This window comes from Perca flavescens, chromosome 24 (genome assembly GCF_004354835.1).
Source record: "Perca flavescens isolate YP-PL-M2 chromosome 24, PFLA_1.0, whole genome shotgun sequence".
Classification (NCBI taxonomy): Eukaryota; Metazoa; Chordata; class Actinopteri; order Perciformes; family Percidae; genus Perca; species Perca flavescens.
Window position 1 is genome coordinate 15,391,873 of NC_041354.1, and position 20,762 is coordinate 15,412,634.

The window sequence follows — 20,762 nt, forward strand, 5'->3', positions numbered from 1 at the left end:
CCGTAAGCGGACGAAGATGGATGGATGGATGGATGGATAGTTATCTGTTCTTCATTTTTGTCGGTGTGTCTGGTGATGACGGAAGGGGGTGGGGAGGAGATTTGTTCATGTTGCGAGTTTTTTTTATTTTGTTAAAGGAAAAATTGTTAATCACAAAAAAGAAGTGGAGGTGCTCTAGAGTTTGCACATCTTTGAGTTTTCAACGTTTTATTATAACAAATTCTGTATGCATACTTGCATTGATCCAGTAGCATAAAAATATAAACACACCCATACATACTGTATATATACACATTCATAAACAAACCAAAAGAAATCCACCAGCCAAGCATATGTTTAACCAGCCATTGTTTTTTTGAGTCACATATACTGTAAGTTTTGTTCAGTAGACCATGTACTTCACTATATCGACTTCACATAAAAAAGTAGGAAGGAGTGTGAACATGCTGAAAGTGTCCTCAGACTGTCTTGAGTGCGTAAAAACAATGGTGTGCATGTCTTCACTGAATATGTAAAATGAATGACATAATTAAATACCATTATTAAATGTAATAATAGTAATGTCATCTGAGCCATAATGCCAGATATTTTTATTACATGTGTGGGGTCAATTGATATTCACGAGGTTGGTTATTATTTTCTTTTCTTACGTGTTTTGTATTTAACAGTGACCCCACAACTTATTTTTGAGTATTCAATTAAATACTAAACTAAAACTTCTAAGCAAATAAGTTTTTATTCCAGGATATATTGAGCTTACATTGTTTCCAGTTCTCATCAATTTGTACTTGATGCAGTACAGTGTTTCCTGTATGTTGATTTTGTAGCGGCGGCCCACCATGGCAAAATTTCTGCCACCACGGTAAAAATGTCGCGGTTACCTTTTAAATTCTCCTGCCGACATAATGCACCCCCACATTGCAATTTAACAAGTAAAACTATTCAGAGGTTATTGGGACCGTCCAGTTTAACTCCACATAATGTTGTGTTGCTGTAGTTTATCGTCAAAACGTTGGCTTTCTTCCGAGTCGACTATTAAAACAAACCGCTCCACCAAAAACATCACCACAATGGGTCCGTTCTAAGTGTAGGTTTTTCGGACAGACCTGCCCCCACTGCTAAAAAAAAATCCTAAAGGAAACCCCGCAGTAATAATGTTTGTGCTTCCGCCACCAGGTTGTGGCTTTGAGGAAGCTGTGAAGTTTTGAAACACAAGTAGAACAACTTCAAGACCAAGAAAGATAACTATAATGAGCATGCCATATGCGCCGATAATACACAATACGCTAATATAGCCGATGTTGCGACAAAGGATTACAGAAATGTATGTAATATTGTTCTACACAATTGTCCACCGCTCTGGTCAGAGCTTCAGAGAGCCAGAAATAAGACCAGGCCGGCGGTTGTGCAGTTGAGGTGTGGACTCCTGTTTTTAAAACAAATTTATAGTTATTGTTCTTGGTGTGCGAGTCCTTTAAGCAACATATACTGCATGGTTCTAAAGTGCGTAGTCTCACATTGCCAGACCTATCTCCACAGTGCTGTGTCAGCTCTGGAGTATGATACAGTGTGTTGTAACAGTTTGATATTGCCGGGGTGCCAGTCAGAGGGAAACTTGTACTTTTATATTTTTAGTGAAAAGGTCAAATATACACAGGACTATTTTCATTTAGCCCCTACTAACAACCAAAGTAACCCATAAGGTTTCAGCAGACACAATAATCCCACAAACGCAAGTAATTTCAGTTCAATACAGTGTATTATACAATCCAGCCCAAACAAACCTTACAGACACAATTAATCTCTGTTCAGTACAGTGTATTATACCATCCAGCCCAAACGAACCCCACAATTTAAATTTCAGTGGATCATTTTCCTCTCTAAATCACAACCATTCTCTTTAAGGTCCCTAGCAGAACCCTCAAAACAAAAAAGAACAGTCCGGTTCCCCAGAGACTTTGTCACCAACATAGTGAAGCCTCTTGCTTTGAGTTCACAATCTTTGATTGGCTCCTTAGCGGAGTTACCTACTCCGACGTCACTCCGGAGACTGAACAGCTGCGAGCATGGGGTTGGGTTTTTCCGGTAGAATCCCAGAGGAAGAAAGGAGGACGAGTAATACGTTTAGGACGAGGCTAAAGAAAAACGGGACCTTTTACTCGATGCCAAGGGCTGGCAAGATACGGAGTCAGCCTCTTCCTCTTCAACGGGTAAGTCTCAGCGCCCACCCTTTCACTTGCCATTGCCAGCGTAGTTAAGGAGGCGGACTGGGGGTGTGTCTGTGATGCAAGACATGTAGGACCAATCGCTACAGCGTAAATAAGAAAACTGCAAGTTATACAGCCCAACTTCGGCCTAAGGGAGTCTCTGGCCACAACATTTTGGTACAAACGTTTATGTGCCAGTGTGGCAGAGAACGTTCCCAGATTTAATCATTTGGTGGGTGTTCATTTTCAGAGCTGCGCTCTAGTCATATTCAATTGAATGTTCATGTTTACTGAAATTAATTTACTTTGCAAGTTGTGCATGAAATCCAATTTCCCTTCGTACTTTTTGCCAGCGTGGATGTGATTGCATTCATAATGGTATTAAAAGGTCTTTCAATTTCACTTTAATAATAATAATAAATTGAATTTATATAGCGCTTTTTACAAACTCAAAGTTGCTTTACACGGTAGGTATAGATAATAAAGACAAACAAAAAAAAAGATTCAGGCAGATGAAAAGGGGAGGGGCATGGGGCTAGGGATAGGCAGTGGTGAAGAGATGGGAATTGAGGCGAGACTGGAATATGGTGAGGGACTCAGAGGTGCGGATCTCTTGGGGGTGGGAGTTCCAGAGCCTGGGAGCTGCCCTGGAGAATGCTCTGTCCCCAAAACTGCGGATGTTGGACTTTTGGATAGAGAGGAGACCGGCCGAGGTGGATCTGAGGGGCCGTGAGGGTTGGTACACAGAGAGGAGGTCAGTGAGGTATGAGGGGGCCAGATGGTGGAGGGCTTTGTAGGTGAGGACCGTGATTTTGTAGGTGATCCGGTGGGAGATTGGAAGCCAGTGGAGTTGTTTTAGGACTAGAGTGATGTGGTGCCAGGATTCGGAGCGGGTGATGAGTCGGGCGGCTGAGTTCTGGACCAGTTGGAGTCTGCTGATGTTGGTAGAGCCGATGCCGAGAAGAAGTGAGTTGCAGTAGTCCAGTTGGGAGGAGATGAAGGTGTGAATGAGTCTTTTAGCAGCGGGGGGTGTGAGAGAGGGTCTGATTTTGGTGATGTTGCGGAGGTGAAAGAAGGAGGTTTTAATGACATGACGGATGTGGGGCTCAAGTGTGGGGACGAGCTGCTGCTTCTCAAAGGAGCAAACACTGACTTTTCCAAATCCGCTGACCTGTGCTTCACTGAAACATAGCTTAGTGATAACATCCCAGACACTTTATTTTTTATTTATTTTTTGCCATGATTGCAACTCTTCCGAGTGGACAGCATTAGAAATCATGGGATCCTCTACTAAAAACTCTTGATTAACTGCAAACACTTCAATTCACAATAAGAGTTTTCCTTGTTTATTCTATTATTGAGGGTGTTTACATCCCACCTCAGGCCTGTGTTAGTGAGGCGTTACAACACCTGCCTGACCAGATAACTAAAGTGGAAAAAAAATATCTGAAAAGCTGAAAATAAACTCTGAAAGGAATTTATTTATTGTTTGTTTCCAGGTTATTACATAAATATATAATTTCATCATTTCAATATCACTTGTAATAGATTACTCTCTTTGTCCATGCAGTCGATATAGGTTCCAAAACGTAACTATGAGATACATGAATATTTATTCATCATTAAATGAGCCGAAACTGGACTGTAAAAGAATTTGTGTTTGAATCCATGTTATTATCAGAATTTGACCATATACATTGTTTTAGATCACTCTCTTTGTCAATGTAGTCAACACCAATGTACTGTAAATGGTAGCATTTGTTTTCAAGTTATTAACAGAATATTACCATAAAAGTTGTAATATATTACTCAGTTTTCTCTGTGGAGTCAACACCAATTTGTAACTTATTAATTCCATGACATAACTGAGCAGAAAATGAATATTTATTGTAAAACTACCCAGTAAAATATGTGACATAAAATAAATAATTTATAAATACTAATTAAAACCTTTTTTAGTTGAAGTAGAGAAACTCGCTGTTTCTCTGACAATTGTAGACTATCGAGAAGGTTTTTTTAAACCACCATGGAATTACAGTATCTTTGTAACATGAGTAAATAATTATGAATCCCAAAATCAACTTTTGTGTTTCTCCGTTTGCATTGCGGCCATTGGACCCATCATCACGCCGTAGCTGTAACTCGTTAGCCGACAGCTAGACCTTTCTAAAGAGTTATTTGCTGTCTTTGTAGCCCTTCCAGAATCTTAGTAATCCGGCCGGGAAGAAGGGGACTTTTCAGAGACTTTGCACAATAATTGAAGATGCGCTAGTTATTCTAGACTGTTAAATTACTGTTCTAGAGTGTTAAGTACAGTTCTAGAATTTTAAGATGTTGCATTACATTGTCAGGTTGAAGTTCTAGAATTTTATGATGTGGTTCAAGATTGTAACGTGTTAAGAACAGCCTCAACAGTCCTTTGTGTCAACTTTTTCCATTTGCTATCAGGGTAGCATACTTGTACCATACTGTGTAGCATGGGATTAGTGTAAACGTGCAGATGGAATGCAAAGAGGGGTAATCTCTGCAACAACAAGGTGCTGCTGGGATTTGAACCCAGGATCTCCTGTTTACTAGAAAGGCACTTTCACCAACTAAGCCATAGCACCTCTGTGTTTATTTCTGTAATATTAAACCTTCCATTGTCTTACACCTTGTATAAGCTGTATAATGTACTGGCTGATGGATACATTCTAAGATTTTGCTGAGGTTTGCAGTGTTAAACTCCCCAAGAGCAATGATAAACTATTGTGGATATTTCCTTCCATGTTAGTTAACTGGTCAGTCAGGTGTTGTAACACCTCACTAACCCAGTCCTGAAATCAGAGATCCCCTTTTTAAAAACACCTTAAGCCCAACGTGGGGCTCAAACCCACGACCCTGAGATTAAGAGTCTCATGCTCTTCCGACTGAGCTAGCCGGGCTAATTTTGCACAGATTTTAGTTGCTTCGCTAACTTTGGACCCATCGTCTCGTCGTAGCTGTAGCTCGTTAACCGACAGGTAGTCCTTTCTAAAGAGTTCTTCTGTCTTTGTAGCCCGTCCAGAATCTTAGGAATCCGACCGGGAAAAGGGCGACTGTTCTGAGACTTTGCAAAATAATTCCAGAGCGATTGCACTTCTAGAATTTTAATAACAGTTCTAGAATGTTAAGATGCGCTAGTTATTCTAGACTGTTAAATTACTGTTCTAGAGTGTTAAGTACAGTTCTAGAATTTTAAAATGTTGCATTACATTGTCAGGTTGAAGTTCTAGAATTTTACGATGTGGTTCAAGATTGTAACGTGTTAAAGAACAGCCTCAACAGTCCTTTGTGTCAACTTTTTCCATTTGCTATCAGGGTAGCATACTTGTACCATACTGTGTAGCATGGGGATAGTGTAAACGTGCAGATGGAATGCAAAGAGGGGTAATCTCTGCAACAACAAGGTGCTGCTGGGATTTGAACCCAGGATCTCCTGTTTACTAGAAAGGCACTTTCACCAACTAAGCCATAGCACCTCTGTGTTTATTTCTGTAATATTAAACCTTCCATTGTCTTACACCTTGTATAAGCTGTATAATGTACTGGCTGATGGATACATTCTAAGATTTTGCTGAGGTTTGCAGTGTTAAACTCCCCAAGAGCAATGATAAACTATTGTGGATATTTCCTTCCATGTTAGTTAACTGGTCAGTCAGGTGTTGTAACACCTCACTAACCCAGTCCTGAAATCAGAGATCCCCTCTTTTAAAAACACCTTCGCCCAACGTGGGGCTCGAACCCACGACCCTGAGATTAAGAGTCTCATGCTCTTCCGACTGAGCTAGCCGGGCTAATTTTGCACAGATTTTAGTTGCTTCGCTAACTTTGGACCCATCGTCTCGTCGTAGCTGTAGCTCGTTAACCGACAGGTAGTCCTTTCTAAAGAGTTCTTCTGTCTTTGTAGCCCGTCCAGAATCTTAGGAATCCGACCGGGAAAAGGGCGACTGTTCTGAGACTTTGCAAAATAATTCCAGAGCGATTGCACTTCTAGAATTTTAATAACAGTTCTAGAATTTGAAGATGCGCTAGTTATTCTAGACTGTTAAATTGCTGTTCTAGAGTGTTAAGTACAGTTCTAGAATTTTAAAATGTTGCATTACATTGTCAGGTTGAAGTTCTAGAATTTTACGATGTGGTTCAAGATTGTAACGTGTTAAAGAACAGCCTCAACAGTCCTTTGTGTCAACTTTTTCCATTTGCTATCAGGGTAGCATACTTGTACCATACTGTGTAGCATGGGGATAGGGTAAACGTGCAGATGGAATGCAAAGAGGGGTAATCTCTGCAACAACAAGGTGCTGCTGGGATTTGAACCCAGGATCTCCTGTTTACTAGAAAGGCACTTTCACCAACTAAGCCATAGCACCTCTGTGTTTATTTCTGTAATATTAAACCTTCCATTGTCTTACACCTTGTACAAGCTGTATAATGTACTGGCTGATGGATACATTCTAAGATTTTGCTGAGGTTTGCAGTGTTAAACTCCCCAAGAGCAATGATAAACTATTGTGGATATTTCCTTCCATGTTAGTTAACTGGTCAGTCAGGTGTTGTAACACCTCACTAACCCAGTCCTGAAATCAGAGATCCCCTCTTTTAAAAACACCTTCGCCCAACGTGGGGCTCGAACCCACGACCCTGAGATTAAGAGTCTCATGCTCTTCCGACTGAGCTAGCCGGGCTAATTTTGCACAGATTTTAGTTGCTTCGCTAACTTTGGACCCATCGTCTCGGGTCGTAGCTGTAGCTCGTTAACCGACAGGTAGTCCTTTCTAAAGAGTTCTTCTGTCTTTTTGTAGCCCGTCCAGAATCTTAGGAATCCGACCGGGAAAAGGGCGACTGTTCTGAGACTTTGCAAAATAATTCCAGAGCGATTGCACTTCTAGAATTTTAATAACAGTTCTAGAATTTGAAGATGCGCTAGTTATTCTAGACTGTTAAATTGCTGTTCTAGAGTGTTAAGTACAGTTCTAGAATTTTAAAATGTTGCATTACATTGTCAGGTTGAAGTTCTAGAATTTTACGATGTGGTTCAAGATTGTAACGTGTTAAAGAACAGCCTCAACAGTCCTTTGTGTCAACTTTTTCCATTTGCTATCAGGGTAGCATACTTGTACCATACTGTGTAGCATGGGGATAGGGTAAACGTGCAGATGGAATGCAAAGAGGGGTAATCTCTGCAACAACAAGGTGCTGCTGGGATTTGAACCCAGGATCTCCTGTTTACTAGACAGGCACTTTCACCAACTAAGCCACAGCACCTCTGTGTTTATTTCTGTAATATTAAACCTTCCATTGTCTTACACCTTGTATAAGCTGTATAATGTACTGGCTGATGGATACATTCTAAGATTTTGCTGAGGTTTGCAGTGTTAAACTCCCCAAGAGCAATGATAAACTATTGTGGATATTTCCTTCCATGTTAGTTAACTGGTCAGTCAGGTGTTGTAACACCTCACTAACCCAGTCCTGAAATCAGAGATCCCTCTTTTAAAAACACCTTCGCCCAACGTGGGGCTCGAACCCACGACCCTGAGATTAAGAGTCTCATGCTCTTCCGACTGAGCTAGCCGGGCTAATTTTGCACAGATTTTAGTTGCTTCGCTAACTTTGGACCCATCGTCTCGTCGTAGCTGTAGCTCGTTAACCGACAGGTAGTCCTTTCTAAAGAGTTCTTCTGTCTTTTTGTAGCCCGTCCAGAATCTTAGGAATCCGACCGGGAAAAGGGGCGAAGTTCTGAGACTTTGCAAAATAATTCCAGAGCGATTGCACTTCTAGAATTTTAATAACAGTTCTAGAATTTGAAGATGCGCTAGTTATTCTAGACTGTTAAATTGCTGTTCTAGAGTGTTAAGTACAGTTCTAGAATTTTAAAATGTTGCATTACATTGTCAGGTTGAAGTTCTAGAATTTTACGATGTGGTTCAAGATTGTAACGTGTTAAAGAACAGCCTCAACAGTCCTTTGTGTCAACTTTTTCCATTTGCTATCAGGGTAGCATACTTGTACCATACTGTGTAGCATGGGGATAGTGTAAACGTGCAGATGGAATGCAAAGAGGGGTAATCTCTGCAACAACAAGGTGCTGCTGGGATTTGAACCCAGGATCTCCTGTTTACTAGAAAGGCACTTTCACCAACTAAGCCATAGCACCTCTGTGTTTATTTCTGTAATATTAAACCTTCCATTGTCTTACACCTTGTATAAGCTGTATAATGTACTGGCTGATGGATACATTCTAAGATTTTGCTGAGGTTTGCAGTGTTAAACTCCCCAAGAGCAATGATAAACTATTGTGGATATTTCCTTCCATGTTAGTTAACTGGTCAGTCAGGTGTTGTAACACCTCACTAACCCAGTCCTGAAATCAGAGATCCCCTTTTTTAAAACACCTTAAGCCCAACGTGGGGCTCGAACCCACGACCCTGAGATTAAGAGTCTCATGCTCTTCCGACTGAGCTAGCCGGGCCAATTTTGCACAGATTTTAGTTGCTTCGCTAACTTTGGACCCATCGTCTCGTCGTAGCTGTAGCTCGTTAACCGACAGGTAGTCCTTTCTAAAGAGTTCTTCTGTCTTTGTAGCCCGTCCAGAATCTTAGGAATCCGACCGGGGAAAAGGCGACTGTTCTGAGACTTTGCAAAATAATTCCAGAGCGATTGCACTTCTAGAATTTTAATAACAGTTCTAGAATTTGAAGATGCGCTAGTTATTCTAGACTGTTAAATTGCTGTTCTAGAGTGTTAAGTACAGTTCTAGAATTTTAAAATGTTGCATTACATTGTCAGGTTGAAGTTCTAGAATTTTACGATGTGGTTCAAGATTGTAACGTGTTAAAGAACAGCCTCAACAGTCCTTTGTGTCAACTTTTTCCATTTGCTATCAGGGTAGCATACTTGTACCATACTGTGTAGCATGGGGATAGGGTAAACGTGCAGATGGAATGCAAAGAGGGTAATCTCTGCAACAACAAGGTGCTGCTGGGATTTGAACCCAGGATCTCCTGTTTACTAGACAGGCACTTTCACCAACTAAGCCACAGCACCTCTGTGTTTATTTCTGTAATATTAAACCTTCCATTGTCTTACACCTTGTATAAGCTGTATAATGTACTGGCTGATGGATACATTCTAAGATTTTGCTGAGGTTTGCAGTGTTAAACTCCCCAAGAGCAATGATAAACTATTGTGGATATTTCCTTCCATGTTAGTTAACTGGTCAGTCAGTCAGGTGTTGTAACACCTCACTAACCCAGTCCTGAAATCAGAGATCCCCTCTTTTAAAAACACCTTCGCCCAACGTGGGGCTCGAACCCACGACCCTGAGATTAAGAGTCTCATGCTCTTCCGACTGAGCTAGCCGGGCCAATTTTGCACAGATTTTAGTTGCTTCGCTAACTTTGGACCCATCGTCTCGTCGTAGCTGTAGCTCGTTAACCGACAGGTAGTCCTTTCTAAAGAGTTCTTCTGTCTTTGTAGCCCGTCCAGAATCTTAGGAATCCGACCGGGAAAAGGGCGACTGTTCTGAGACTTTGCAAAATAATTCCAGAGCGATTGCACTTCTAGAATTTTAATAACAGTTCTAGAATTTGAAGATGCGCTAGTTATTCTAGACTGTTAAATTGCTGTTCTAGAGTGTTAAGTACAGTTCTAGAATTTTAAAATGTTGCATTACATTGTCAGGTTGAAGTTCTAGAATTTTACGATGTGGTTCAAGATTGTAACGTGTTAAAGAACAGCCTCAACAGTCCTTTGTGTCAACTTTTTCCATTTGCTATCAGGGTAGCATACTTGTACCATACTGTGTAGCATGGGGATAGGGTAAACGTGCAGATGGAATGCAAAGAGGGGTAATCTCTGCAACAACAAGGTGCTGCTGGGATTTGAACCCAGGATCTCCTGTTTACTAGACAGGCACTTTCACCAACTAAGCCACAGCACCTCTGTGTTTATTTCTGTAATATTAAACCTTCCATTGTCTTACACCTTGTATAAGCTGTATAATGTACTGGCTGATGGATACATTCTAAGATTTTGCTGAGGTTTGCAGTGTTAAACTCCCCAAGAGCAATGATAAACTATTGTGGATATTTCCTTCCATGTTAGTTAACTGGTCAGTCAGGTGTTGTAACACCTCACTAACCCAGTCCTGAAATCAGAGATCCCCTCTTTTAAAAACACCTTCCCCAACGTGGGGCTCGAACCCACGACCCTGAGATTAAGAGTCTCATGCTCTTCCGACTGAGCTAGCCGGGCTAATTTTGCACAGATTTTAGTTGCTTCGCTAACTTTGGACCCATCGTCTCGTCGTAGCTGTAGCTCGTTAACCGACAGGTAGTCCTTTCTAAAGAGTTCTTCTGTCTTTGTAGCCCGTCCAGAATCTTAGGAATCCGACCGGGAAAAGGGCGACTGTTCTGAGACTTTGCAAAATAATTCCAGAGCGATTGCACTTCTAGAATTTTAATAACAGTTCTAGAATTTGAAGATGCGCTAGTTATTCTAGACTGTTAAATTGCTGTTCTAGAGTGTTAAGTACAGTTCTAGAATTTTAAAATGTTGCATTACATTGTCAGGTTGAAGTTCTAGAATTTTACGATGTGGTTCAAGATTGTAACGTGTTAAAGAACAGCCTCAACAGTCCTTTGTGTCAACTTTTTCCATTTGCTATCAGGGTAGCATACTTGTACCATACTGTGTAGCATGGGGATAGGGTAAACGTGCAGATAGAATGTAAAGAGGGGGTAATCTCTGCAACAACAAGGTGCTGCTGGGATTTGAACCCAGGATCTCCTGTTTACAAGACAGGCACTTTCACCAACTAAGCCACAGCACCTCTGTGTTTATTTCTGTAATATTAAACCTTCCATTGTCTTACACCTTGTATAAGCTGTATAATGTACTGGCTGATGGATACATTCTAAGATTTTGCTGAGGTTTGCAGTGTTAAACTCCCCAAGAGCAATGATAAACTATTGTGGATATTTCCTTCCATGTTAGTTAACTGGACAGTCAGGTGTTGTAACACCTCACTAACCCAGTCCTGAAATCAGAGATCCCCTTTTTAAAAACACCTTCGCCCAACGTGGGGCTCGAACCCACCCCTGAGATTAAGAGTCTCATGCTCTTCCGACTGAGCTAGCCGGGCTAATTTTGCACAGATTTTAGTTGCTTCGCTAACTTTGGACCCATCGTCTCGTCGTAGCTGTAGCTCGTTAACCGACAGGTAGTCCTTTCTAAAGAGTTCTTCTGTCTTTGTAGCCCGTCCAGAATCTTAGGAATCCGACCGGGAAAAGGGCGACTGTTCTGAGACTTTGCAAAATAATTCCAGAGCGATTGCACTTCTAGAATTTTAATAACAGTTCTAGAATTTGAAGATGCGCTAGTTATTCTAGACTGTTAAATTGCTGTTCTAGAGTGTTAAGTACAGTTCTAGAATTTTAAAATGTTGCATTACATTGTCAGGTTGAAGTTCTAGAATTTTACGATGTGGTTCAAGATTGTAACGTGTTAAAGAACAGCCTCAACAGTCCTTTGTGTCAACTTTTTCCATTTGCTATCAGGGTAGCATACTTGTACCATACTGTGTAGCATGGGGATAGGGTAAACGTGCAGATGGAATGCAAAGAGGGGTAATCTCTGCAACAACAAGGTGCTGCTGGGATTTGAACCCAGGATCTCCTGTTTACTAGACAGGCACTTTCACCAACTAAGCCACAGCACCTCTGTGTTTATTTCTGTAATATTAAACCTTCCATTGTCTTACACCTTGTATAAGCTGTATAATGTACTGGCTGATGGATACATTCTAAGATTTTGCTGAGGTTTGCAGTGTTAAACTCCCCAAGAGCAATGATAAACTATTGTGGATATTTCCTTCCATGTTAGTTAACTGGTCAGTCAGGTGTTGTAACACCTCACTAACCCAGTCCTGAAATCAGAGATCCCCTCTTTTAAAAACACCTTCGCCCAACGTGGGGCTCGAACCCACGACCCTGAGATTAAGAGTCTCATGCTCTTCCGACTGAGCTAGCCGGGCTAATTTTGCACAGATTTTAGTTGCTTCGCTAACTTTGGACCCATCGTCTCGTCGTAGCTGTAGCTCGTTAACCGACAGGTAGTCCTTTCTAAAGAGTTCTTCTGTCTTTGTAGCCCGTCCAGAATCTTAGGAATCCGACCGGGAAAAAAGGCGACTGTTCTGAGACTTTGCAAAATAATTCCAGAGCGATTGCACTTCTAGAATTTTAATAACAGTTCTAGAATTTGAAGATGCGCTAGTTATTCTAGACTGTTAAATTGCTGTTCTAGAGTGTTAAGTACAGTTCTAGAATTTTAAAATGTTGCATTACATTGTCAGGTTGAAGTTCTAGAATTTTACGATGTGGTTCAAGATTGTAACGTGTTAAAGAACAGCCTCAACAGTCCTTTGTGTCAACTTTTTCCATTTGCTATCAGGGTAGCATACTTGTACCATACTGTGTAGCATGGGGATAGGGTAAACGCGTGCAGATGGAATGCAAAGAGGGGTAATCTCTGCAACAACAAGGTGCTGCTGGGATTTGAACCCAGGATCTCCTGTTTACTAGACAGGCACTTTCACCAACTAAGCCACAGCACCTCTGTGTTTATTTCTGTAATATTAAACCTTCCATTGTCTTACACCTTGTATAAGCTGTATAATGTACTGGCTGATGGATACATTCTAAGATTTTGCTGAGGTTTGCAGTGTTAAACTCCCCAAGAGCAATGATAAACTATTGTGGATATTTCCTTCCATGTTAGTTAACTGGTCAGTCAGGTGTTGTAACACCTCACTAACCCAGTCCTGAAATCAGAGATCCCCTCTTTTAAAAACACCTTCGCCCAACGTGGGGCTCGAACCCACGACCCTGAGATTAAGAGTCTCATGCTCTTCCGACTGAGCTAGCCGGGCCAATTTTGCACAGATTTTAGTTGCTTCGCTAACTTTGGACCCATCGTCTCCTCGTCGTAGCTGTAGCTCGTTAACCGACAGGTAGTCCTTTCTAAAGAGTTCTTCTGTCTTTGTAGCCCGTCCAGAATCTTAGGAATCCGACCGGGAAAAAGGGCGACTGTTCTGAGACTTTGCAAAATAATTCCAGAGCGATTGCACTTCTAGAATTTTAATAACAGTTCTAGAATTTGAAGATGCGCTAGTTATTCTAGACTGTTAAATTGCTGTTCTAGAGTGTTAAGTACAGTTCTAGAATTTTAAAATGTTGCATTACATTGTCAGGTTGAAGTTCTAGAATTTTACGATGTGGTTCAAGATTGTAACGTGTTAAAGAACAGCCTCAACAGTCCTTTGTGTCAACTTTTTCCATTTGCTATCAGGGTAGCATACTTGTACCATACTGTGTAGCATGGGGATAGGGTAAACGTGCAGATGGAATGCAAAGAGGGGTAATCTCTGCAACAACAAGGTGCTGCTGGGATTTGAACCCAGGATCTCCTGTTTACTAGACAGGCACTTTCACACAAACTAAGCCACAGCACCTCTGTGTTTATTTCTGTAATATTAAACCTTCCATTGTCTTACACCTTGTATAAGCTGTATAATGTACTGGCTGATGGATACATTCTAAGATTTTGCTGAGGTTTGCAGTGTTAAACTCCCCAAGAGCAATGATAAACTATTGTGGATATTTCCTTCCATGTTAGTTAACTGGTCAGTCAGGTGTTGTAACACACCACTAACCCAGTCCTGAAATCAGAGATCCCCTTTAAAAACACCTTCGCCCAACGTGGGGCTCGAACCCCACGACCCTGAGATTAAGAGTCTCATGCTCTTCCGACTGAGCTAGCCGGGCTAACTTTGCACAGATTTTAGTTGCTTCGCTAACTTTGGACCCATCGTCTCGTCGTAGCTGTAGCTCGTTAACCGACAGGTAGTCCTTTCTAAAGAGTTCTTCTGTCTTTGTAGCCCGTCCAGAATCTTAGGAATCCGACCGGGAAAAGGGCGACTGTTCTGAGACTTTGCAAAATAATTCCAGAGCGATTGCACTTCTAGAATTTTAATAACAGTTCTAGAATTTGAAGATGAATGTTAAGTTACAGTTCTAGAATGTTAAGATGCGCTAGTTATTCTAGACTGTTAAATTGCTGTTCTAGAGTGTTAAGTACAGTTCTAGAATTTTAAAATGTTGCATTACATTGTCAGGTTGAAGTTCTAGAATTTTACGATGTGGTTCAAGATTGTAACGTGTTAAAGAACAGCCTCAACAGTCCTTTGTGTCAACTTTTTCCATTTGCTATCAGGGTAGCATACTTGTACCATACTGTGTAGCATGGGGATAGGGTAAACGTGCAGATGGAATGCAAAGAGGGGTAATCTCTGCAACAACAAGGTGCTGCTGGGATTTGAACCCAGGATCTCCTGTTTACTAGACAGGCACTTTCACCAACTAAGCCACAGCACCTCTGTGTTTATTTCTGTAATATTAAACCTTCCATTGTCTTACACCTTGTATAAGCTGTATAATGTACTGGCTGATGGATACATTCTAAGATTTTGCTGAGGTTTGCAGTGTTAAACTCCCCAAGAGCAATGATAAACTATTGTGGATATTTCCTTCCATGTTAGTTAACTGGTCAGTCAGGTGTTGTAACACCTCACTAACCCAGTCCTGAAATCAGAGATCCCCTCTTTTAAAAACACCTTCGCCCAACGTGGGGCTCGAACCCACGACCCTGAGATTAAGAGTCTCATGCTCTTCCGACTGAGCTAGCCGGGCTAATTTTGCACAGATTTTGTTGCTTCGCTAACTTTGGACCCATCGTCTCGTCGTAGCTGTAGCTCGTTAACCGACAGGTAGTCCTTTCTAAAGAGTTCTTCTGTCTTTTGTAGCCCGTCCAGAATCTTAGGAATCCGACCGGGAAAACTGGCGACTGTTCTGAGACTTTGCAAAATAATTCCAGAGCGATTGCACTTCTAGAATTTTAATAACAGTTCTAGAATTTGAAGATTCTAGAATGTTAAGTTATTCTAGACTGTTAAATTGCTGTTCTAGAGTGTTAAGTACAGTTCTAGAATTTTAAAATGTTGCATTACATTGTCAGGTTGAAGTTCTAGAATTTTACGATGTGGTTCAAGATTGTAACGTGTTAAAGAACAGCCTCAACAGTCCTTTGTGTCAACTTTTTCCATTTGCTATCAGGGTAGCATACTTGTACCATACTGTGTAGCATGGGGATAGGGTAAACGTGCAGATGGAATGCAAAGAGGGGTAATCTCTGCAACAACAACAAGGTGCTGCTGGGATTTGAACCCAGGATCTCCTGTTTACTAGACAGGCACTTTCACCAACTAAGCCACAGCACCTCTGTGTTTATTTCTGTAATATTAAACCTTCCATTGTCTTACACCTTGTATAAGCTGTATAATGTACTGGCTGATGGATACATTCTAAGATTTTGCTGAGGTTTGCAGTGTTAAACTCCTCCCCAAGAGCAATGATAAACTATTGTGGATATTTCCTTCCATGTTAGTTAACTGGTCAGTCAGGTGTTGTAACACCTCACTAACCCAGTCCTGAAATCAGAGATCCCCTCTTTTAAAAACACCTTCTGTCTTTGTAACGTGGGGCTCTTAGGAACCCACCGACCCTGAGATTAAGAGTCTCATGCTCTTCCGACTGAGCTAGCCCAATTTTGGCAATTTTTTTAGTTGAGGTTCACTAACTTTGGACCCATCGTCTCGTCAGTTCTAGAATGTAGCTCGTTAACCGACAGGTAGTCCTTTCTAAAGAGTTCTTCTGTCTTTGTAGCCCGTCCAGAATCTTAGGAATCCGACCGGGAAAACAGCGACTGTTCTGAGACTTTGCAAAATAATTCCAGAAGCGATTGCACTTCTAGAATTTTAATAACAGTTCTAGAATTTGAAGATTCTAGAATGTTAAGATGCGCTAGTTATTCTAGACTGTTAAATTGCTGTTCTAGAGTGTTAAGTACAGTTCTAGAATTTTAAAATGTTGCATTACATTGTCAGGTTGAAGTTCTAGAATTTTACGATGTGGTTCAAGATTGTAACGTGTTAAAGAACAGCCTCAACAGTCCTTTGTGTCAACTTTTTCCATTTGCTATCAGGGTAGCATACTTGTACCATACTGTGTAGCATGGGGATAGGGTAAACGTGCAGATGGAATGCAAAGAGGGGTAATCTCTGCAACAACAAGGTGCTGCTGGGATTTGAACCCAGGATCTCCTGTTTACTAGACAGGCACTTTCACCAACTAAGCCACAGCACCTCTGTGTTTATTTCTGTAATATTAAACCTTCCATTGTCTTACACCTTGTATAAGCTGTATAATGTACTGGCTGATGGATACATTCTAAGATTTTGCTGAGGTTTGCAGTGTTAAACTCCCCAAGAACAATGATAAACTATTGTGGATATTTCCTTCCATGTTAGTTAACTGGTCAGTCAGGTGTTGTAACACCCATCACTAACCCAGTCCTGAAATCAGAGATCCCCTTTTAAAAACACTTTCGCCTTCTGTGGGGCTCCAGAACCCACGAATCCCTGAGATTAAGAGTCTCATGCTCTTCCGACTGAGCTAGCCAGGCTAATTTTGCACAGATTTTAGTTGTCTGTAGAATTTTACTTTGGACCCATCGTCTTCTAGAATGTTAAGTTACAGTTCTAGCTGTAGCTCGTTAACCTAGACAGGTAGTCCTTTCTAAAGAGTTCTTCTGTCTTTGTAGCCCGTTCAGAATCTTAGGAATCCGACCGGGAAAAGGGCGACTGTTCTGAGACTTTGCAAAAACAATTCCAATTTGAGCAGATTGCAAAGTCTAGAATTTTAATAACAGTTCTAGAATTTGAAGATGTTAAGATAGTTATTCTAGACTGTTAAATTGCTGTTCTAGAGTGTTAAGTACAGTTCTAGAATTTTAAAATGTTGCATTACATTGTCAGGTTGAAGTTCTAGAATTTTTACGATGTGGTTCAAGATTGTAACGTGTTAAAGAACAGCCTCAACAGTCCTTTGTGTCAACTTTTTCCATTTGCTATCAGGGTAGCATACTTGTACCATACTGTGTAGCATGGGGATAGGGTAAACGTGCAGATGGAATGCAAAGAGGGGTAATTCTCTGCAACAACAAGGTGCTGCTGGGATTTGAACCCAGGATCTCCTGTTTACTAGACAGGCACTTTCACCAACTAAGCCACAGCACCTCTGTGTTTATTTCTGTAATATTAAACCTTCCATTGTCTTACACCTTGTATAAGCTGTATAATGTACTGGCTGATGGATACATTCTAAGATTTTGCTGAGGTTTGCAGTGTTAAACTCCCCAAGAGCAATGATAAACTATTGTGGATATTTCCTTCCATGTTAGTTAACTGGTCAGTCAGGTGTTGTAACACCTCACTAACCCAGTCCTGAAATCAGAGATCCCCTCTTTTAAAAACACCTTTGCGCCCAACGTGGGGCTCGAACCCCCACGACCCTGAGATTAAGAGTCTCATGCTCTTCCGACTGAGCTAGCCGGGCTAATTTTGCACAGATTTTAGTTGCTTTGCTAACTTTGGACCCATCGTCTTAAGTCAGTAGCTGTTAGCTCGTTAACCTTTCAGGTAGTCCTGAATCTTAGCCCTCTAAAGAGTTCTTCTGTTGTTTCTTTGTAGCCCGTAATTCCAGAATTGCTTAGAATTTTAATAACAGTTCTAGAATTTGAAAAGGCAGTATTAGTGTCTGAAAGTCTGTACTTTTTAAAATAATTCCAGAAGCGATTGCAAATTCTAGAATGTTAAGTTACAGTTCTAGAATGTTAAGATGCGCTAGTTATTCTAGACTGTTAAATTGCTGTTCTAGAGTGTTAAGTACAGTTCTAGAATTTTAAAATGTTGCATTACATTGTCAGGTTAAAGTTCTAGAATTTTACGATGTGGTTCAAGATTGTAAAGTGTTAAGAACAGCCTCAGCAGTCCTTTGTGTCAACTTTTTCCATTTGCTACCAGGGTAGCATACTTGTACCATACTGTGTAGCATGGGGATAGGGTAAACGTGCAGATAGAATGTAAAGAGGGGTAATCTCTGCAACAACAAGGTGCTGCTGGGATTTGAACCCAGGATCTCCTGTTTACAAGACAGGCACTTTCACCAACTAAGCCCCAGCACCTCCGTGTTTATTTCAGTAATATTAAACCTTCCATTGTCTTACACCTTGTATAAGCTGTATAATGTACTGGCTGATGGATACATTCTAAGATTTTGCTGAGGTTTGCAGTGTTAAACTCCCCAAGAGCAATGATAAACTATTGTGGATATTTCCTTCCATGTTAGTTAACTGGTCAGTCAGGTGATGTAACACCTCACTAACACAGTCCTGAAATCAGAGATCCCCTCTTTTAAAAACACCTTCGCCCAACGTGGGGCTCGAACCCACGACCCTGAGATTAAGAGTCTCATGCTCTTCCGACTGAGCTAGCCGGGCTAATTTTGCACAGATTTTAGTTGCTTTGCTAACTTTGGACCCATCGTCTCGTCGTAGCTGTAGCTCGTTAGCCGACAGGTAGTCCTTTCTAAAGAGTTCTTCTGTCTTTGTAGCCCTTCCAGAATCTTAGGAATCCGACCGGGAAAAGGTGGACTGTTTCTGAGACTTTGCAAAATAATTCCAGAGCGATTGCACTTCTAGAATTTTAATAACAGTTCTAGAATTTGAAGTTGCAGTATTAGAATGTCAGGTAAAGTCTGTAGAATTTTAAGATGCGGTTCACAAGTGTAACGTTCAAATTCTAGAATGTTAAGTTACAGTTCTAGAGTGTTAAGTACAGTTCTAGAATTTTAAAATGTTGCATTACATTGTCAGGTTAAAGTTCTAGAATTTTACAGGTGAAAAAAAAGCTTATGGGGGGGTGTTTAGCTCAAGGTCATGGTGCAAAGGACCCTATGGTGAAATTACTCCGAACCATCACTTTAAGGTGCTCATACAAACAGATATGAGCATGAAACTTCCCCAGCGGATTACTGACATTAGAGACGGGGTTTAGTGAATGATACACAACGAAGAAGAAACGAGACTGACAGCAAAGTCTTGTCTCCGATCTGACACCGAGCTACAGGAGACACCAGGTGTAATAATCAGAGGCTGATGGCTGACGAGGTGCAGCTGGACTCCTGACTCCCGCACAGCTGGCTCCACTCCTGCAATCAAGCACACCGACACCAGAACGGGGGAGGAGAGAAACACAGAGGCTGCATCTCACTCCTTAAATAGCATCCCTGGTTCCTCCACTTTCTTTCCTTCCTTCCATCTTAGTCTGTTTTACAGAGGACGCGAAGGAGAGACGGGACGGGACGGGATGAGATGTCCTTCCTCTGATGTGTCACATGAATTCGTCAATCCCGCAAGCCATTCCACTGTCTTTCTCCCCACATTGAAATTCTGTCTAAACCCACCTCTTCAAACTGGCATACTCTATATAACAGCAGGCGGCACCGGAACAAAACACAGACTGTATGATACACATGTTTTTTTGTGTGTTTGTTAATTGTTGCACTATTAATTTGGAAGATTTTTTCTGCACGGCAACCAATTCTGAAATCAAAGCTTACTTCAAGAGCTCAAAATTCATTCTCAGAAAATCTTGATGATGTTAAGGCTTCGAATCGCTGTGAACCACTCGGCCATCGCAGTGTAAAATGCTTTAATTTTTTACAGCGCAAAAACTAAGATTTCAGAGAGAGAGAGAAATTAAGGTAGTCATTATGTTAACCCATGACTAGCTTCATTTAATACATGCAGAACACTTGAGAGTCCTTACAATAACATGAGAGGGACCTGTTATTCAAAAAAAACTAGGCTACCTTATTATTAAAGGGGTGATAGAATGCAAAACCGATTTTACCTTCTCATAGTTGAAAAATGACAGTTTGGAGGGTAAATAGGACATACATAGGACCTCTAAATCCCATTGACATCTCTTTCCTCTGCAAATCTCACAATTTGAAACTGCCGCTGAAAACGGGCGAATCGCAACAAAGCTAAAAGTTGACGTCAACTCCTCTACTCCTAGTCTTTGTCACACCCCAACATTTGCATAAGCTACTCTACTGACCTGAGGTCAGCTTAGTCTTTTGAATCTAGGTCACGCAGATCTCTGATATTCCATCACTAAATTCACTTCTGAGACTTTTTTATGTGAGAAATCAACTATGTAGAGCTCAAATATGGGCTGTTTTACGAAAACTTATGGCTAATTGCAAATTTGGTAAGACATCGTCGGACTTCAAGAGCTCCACAATCTGCCGGGACAGCAGGCGGCTGCCGGCCGGGTTTGATGCCTTCCCGGTCGGCCTCTCCCCCTTCACAGACCCGCTATATGAGCTGGAGCTCTGTCAGGATCTCCGACACGAGCTGCCCTGTGTACTTTAGGAAGAAGAAAGACAGTTTTGAAGTTTTTCAAGGATATTGGAAATGAACCACATCGTAAATGCAGTGTTCCAGGCTGTACAATGGAATACTGGCCCAGAGAAAAGTGGTTAGGACGAGTATATCGGACAATGGAGTTGG

General features: G+C 41.2%; 2 protein-coding genes and 25 non-coding genes across 27 annotated transcripts in view; 1 reads left to right on the top strand and 26 right to left on the bottom strand.

The window, feature by feature from the left end:
• The window catches only part of LOC114550677 (zinc finger protein 2 homolog), a 393,410-nt gene that overhangs the window by 122,955 nt on the left and 249,693 nt on the right, over nt 1–20,762 (bottom strand). The window lies entirely within an intron of this gene.
• The window catches only part of LOC114550698 (coagulation factor XIII A chain), a 144,070-nt gene that overhangs the window by 80,106 nt on the left and 43,202 nt on the right, over nt 1–20,762 (top strand). The window lies entirely within an intron of this gene.
• Nucleotides 5,059–5,131, bottom strand: trnak-cuu (transfer RNA lysine (anticodon CUU)). Its single transcript has one exon. It is a non-coding gene; the product is annotated as a tRNA-Lys (tRNA).
• trnak-cuu (transfer RNA lysine (anticodon CUU)) lies at nt 5,950–6,022 on the bottom strand. The gene has a single exon. It is a non-coding gene; the product is annotated as a tRNA-Lys (tRNA).
• trnak-cuu (transfer RNA lysine (anticodon CUU)) lies at nt 6,841–6,913 on the bottom strand. Its single transcript has one exon. It is a non-coding gene; the product is annotated as a tRNA-Lys (tRNA).
• Nucleotides 7,420–7,493, bottom strand: trnat-agu (transfer RNA threonine (anticodon AGU)). The gene has a single exon. It is a non-coding gene; the product is annotated as a tRNA-Thr (tRNA).
• trnak-cuu (transfer RNA lysine (anticodon CUU)) lies at nt 7,735–7,807 on the bottom strand. Its single transcript has one exon. It is a non-coding gene; the product is annotated as a tRNA-Lys (tRNA).
• trnak-cuu (transfer RNA lysine (anticodon CUU)) lies at nt 8,628–8,700 on the bottom strand. Its single transcript has one exon. It is a non-coding gene; the product is annotated as a tRNA-Lys (tRNA).
• Nucleotides 9,202–9,275, bottom strand: trnat-agu (transfer RNA threonine (anticodon AGU)). Its single transcript has one exon. It is a non-coding gene; the product is annotated as a tRNA-Thr (tRNA).
• On the bottom strand, nt 9,522–9,594 carry trnak-cuu (transfer RNA lysine (anticodon CUU)). The gene has a single exon. It is a non-coding gene; the product is annotated as a tRNA-Lys (tRNA).
• trnat-agu (transfer RNA threonine (anticodon AGU)) lies at nt 10,097–10,170 on the bottom strand. The gene has a single exon. It is a non-coding gene; the product is annotated as a tRNA-Thr (tRNA).
• trnak-cuu (transfer RNA lysine (anticodon CUU)) lies at nt 10,412–10,484 on the bottom strand. Its single transcript has one exon. It is a non-coding gene; the product is annotated as a tRNA-Lys (tRNA).
• Nucleotides 10,988–11,061, bottom strand: trnat-ugu (transfer RNA threonine (anticodon UGU)). The gene has a single exon. It is a non-coding gene; the product is annotated as a tRNA-Thr (tRNA).
• trnak-cuu (transfer RNA lysine (anticodon CUU)) lies at nt 11,303–11,373 on the bottom strand. The gene has a single exon. It is a non-coding gene; the product is annotated as a tRNA-Lys (tRNA).
• On the bottom strand, nt 11,876–11,949 carry trnat-agu (transfer RNA threonine (anticodon AGU)). Its single transcript has one exon. It is a non-coding gene; the product is annotated as a tRNA-Thr (tRNA).
• On the bottom strand, nt 12,192–12,264 carry trnak-cuu (transfer RNA lysine (anticodon CUU)). Its single transcript has one exon. It is a non-coding gene; the product is annotated as a tRNA-Lys (tRNA).
• Nucleotides 12,770–12,843, bottom strand: trnat-agu (transfer RNA threonine (anticodon AGU)). The gene has a single exon. It is a non-coding gene; the product is annotated as a tRNA-Thr (tRNA).
• On the bottom strand, nt 13,086–13,158 carry trnak-cuu (transfer RNA lysine (anticodon CUU)). Its single transcript has one exon. It is a non-coding gene; the product is annotated as a tRNA-Lys (tRNA).
• On the bottom strand, nt 13,980–14,053 carry trnak-cuu (transfer RNA lysine (anticodon CUU)). Its single transcript has one exon. It is a non-coding gene; the product is annotated as a tRNA-Lys (tRNA).
• trnat-agu (transfer RNA threonine (anticodon AGU)) lies at nt 14,589–14,662 on the bottom strand. Its single transcript has one exon. It is a non-coding gene; the product is annotated as a tRNA-Thr (tRNA).
• Nucleotides 14,905–14,977, bottom strand: trnak-cuu (transfer RNA lysine (anticodon CUU)). Its single transcript has one exon. It is a non-coding gene; the product is annotated as a tRNA-Lys (tRNA).
• Nucleotides 15,491–15,564, bottom strand: trnat-agu (transfer RNA threonine (anticodon AGU)). Its single transcript has one exon. It is a non-coding gene; the product is annotated as a tRNA-Thr (tRNA).
• trnat-agu (transfer RNA threonine (anticodon AGU)) lies at nt 16,416–16,489 on the bottom strand. The gene has a single exon. It is a non-coding gene; the product is annotated as a tRNA-Thr (tRNA).
• Nucleotides 17,348–17,421, bottom strand: trnat-agu (transfer RNA threonine (anticodon AGU)). The gene has a single exon. It is a non-coding gene; the product is annotated as a tRNA-Thr (tRNA).
• Nucleotides 17,666–17,740, bottom strand: trnak-cuu (transfer RNA lysine (anticodon CUU)). Its single transcript has one exon. It is a non-coding gene; the product is annotated as a tRNA-Lys (tRNA).
• Nucleotides 18,295–18,368, bottom strand: trnat-ugu (transfer RNA threonine (anticodon UGU)). Its single transcript has one exon. It is a non-coding gene; the product is annotated as a tRNA-Thr (tRNA).
• Nucleotides 18,611–18,683, bottom strand: trnak-cuu (transfer RNA lysine (anticodon CUU)). Its single transcript has one exon. It is a non-coding gene; the product is annotated as a tRNA-Lys (tRNA).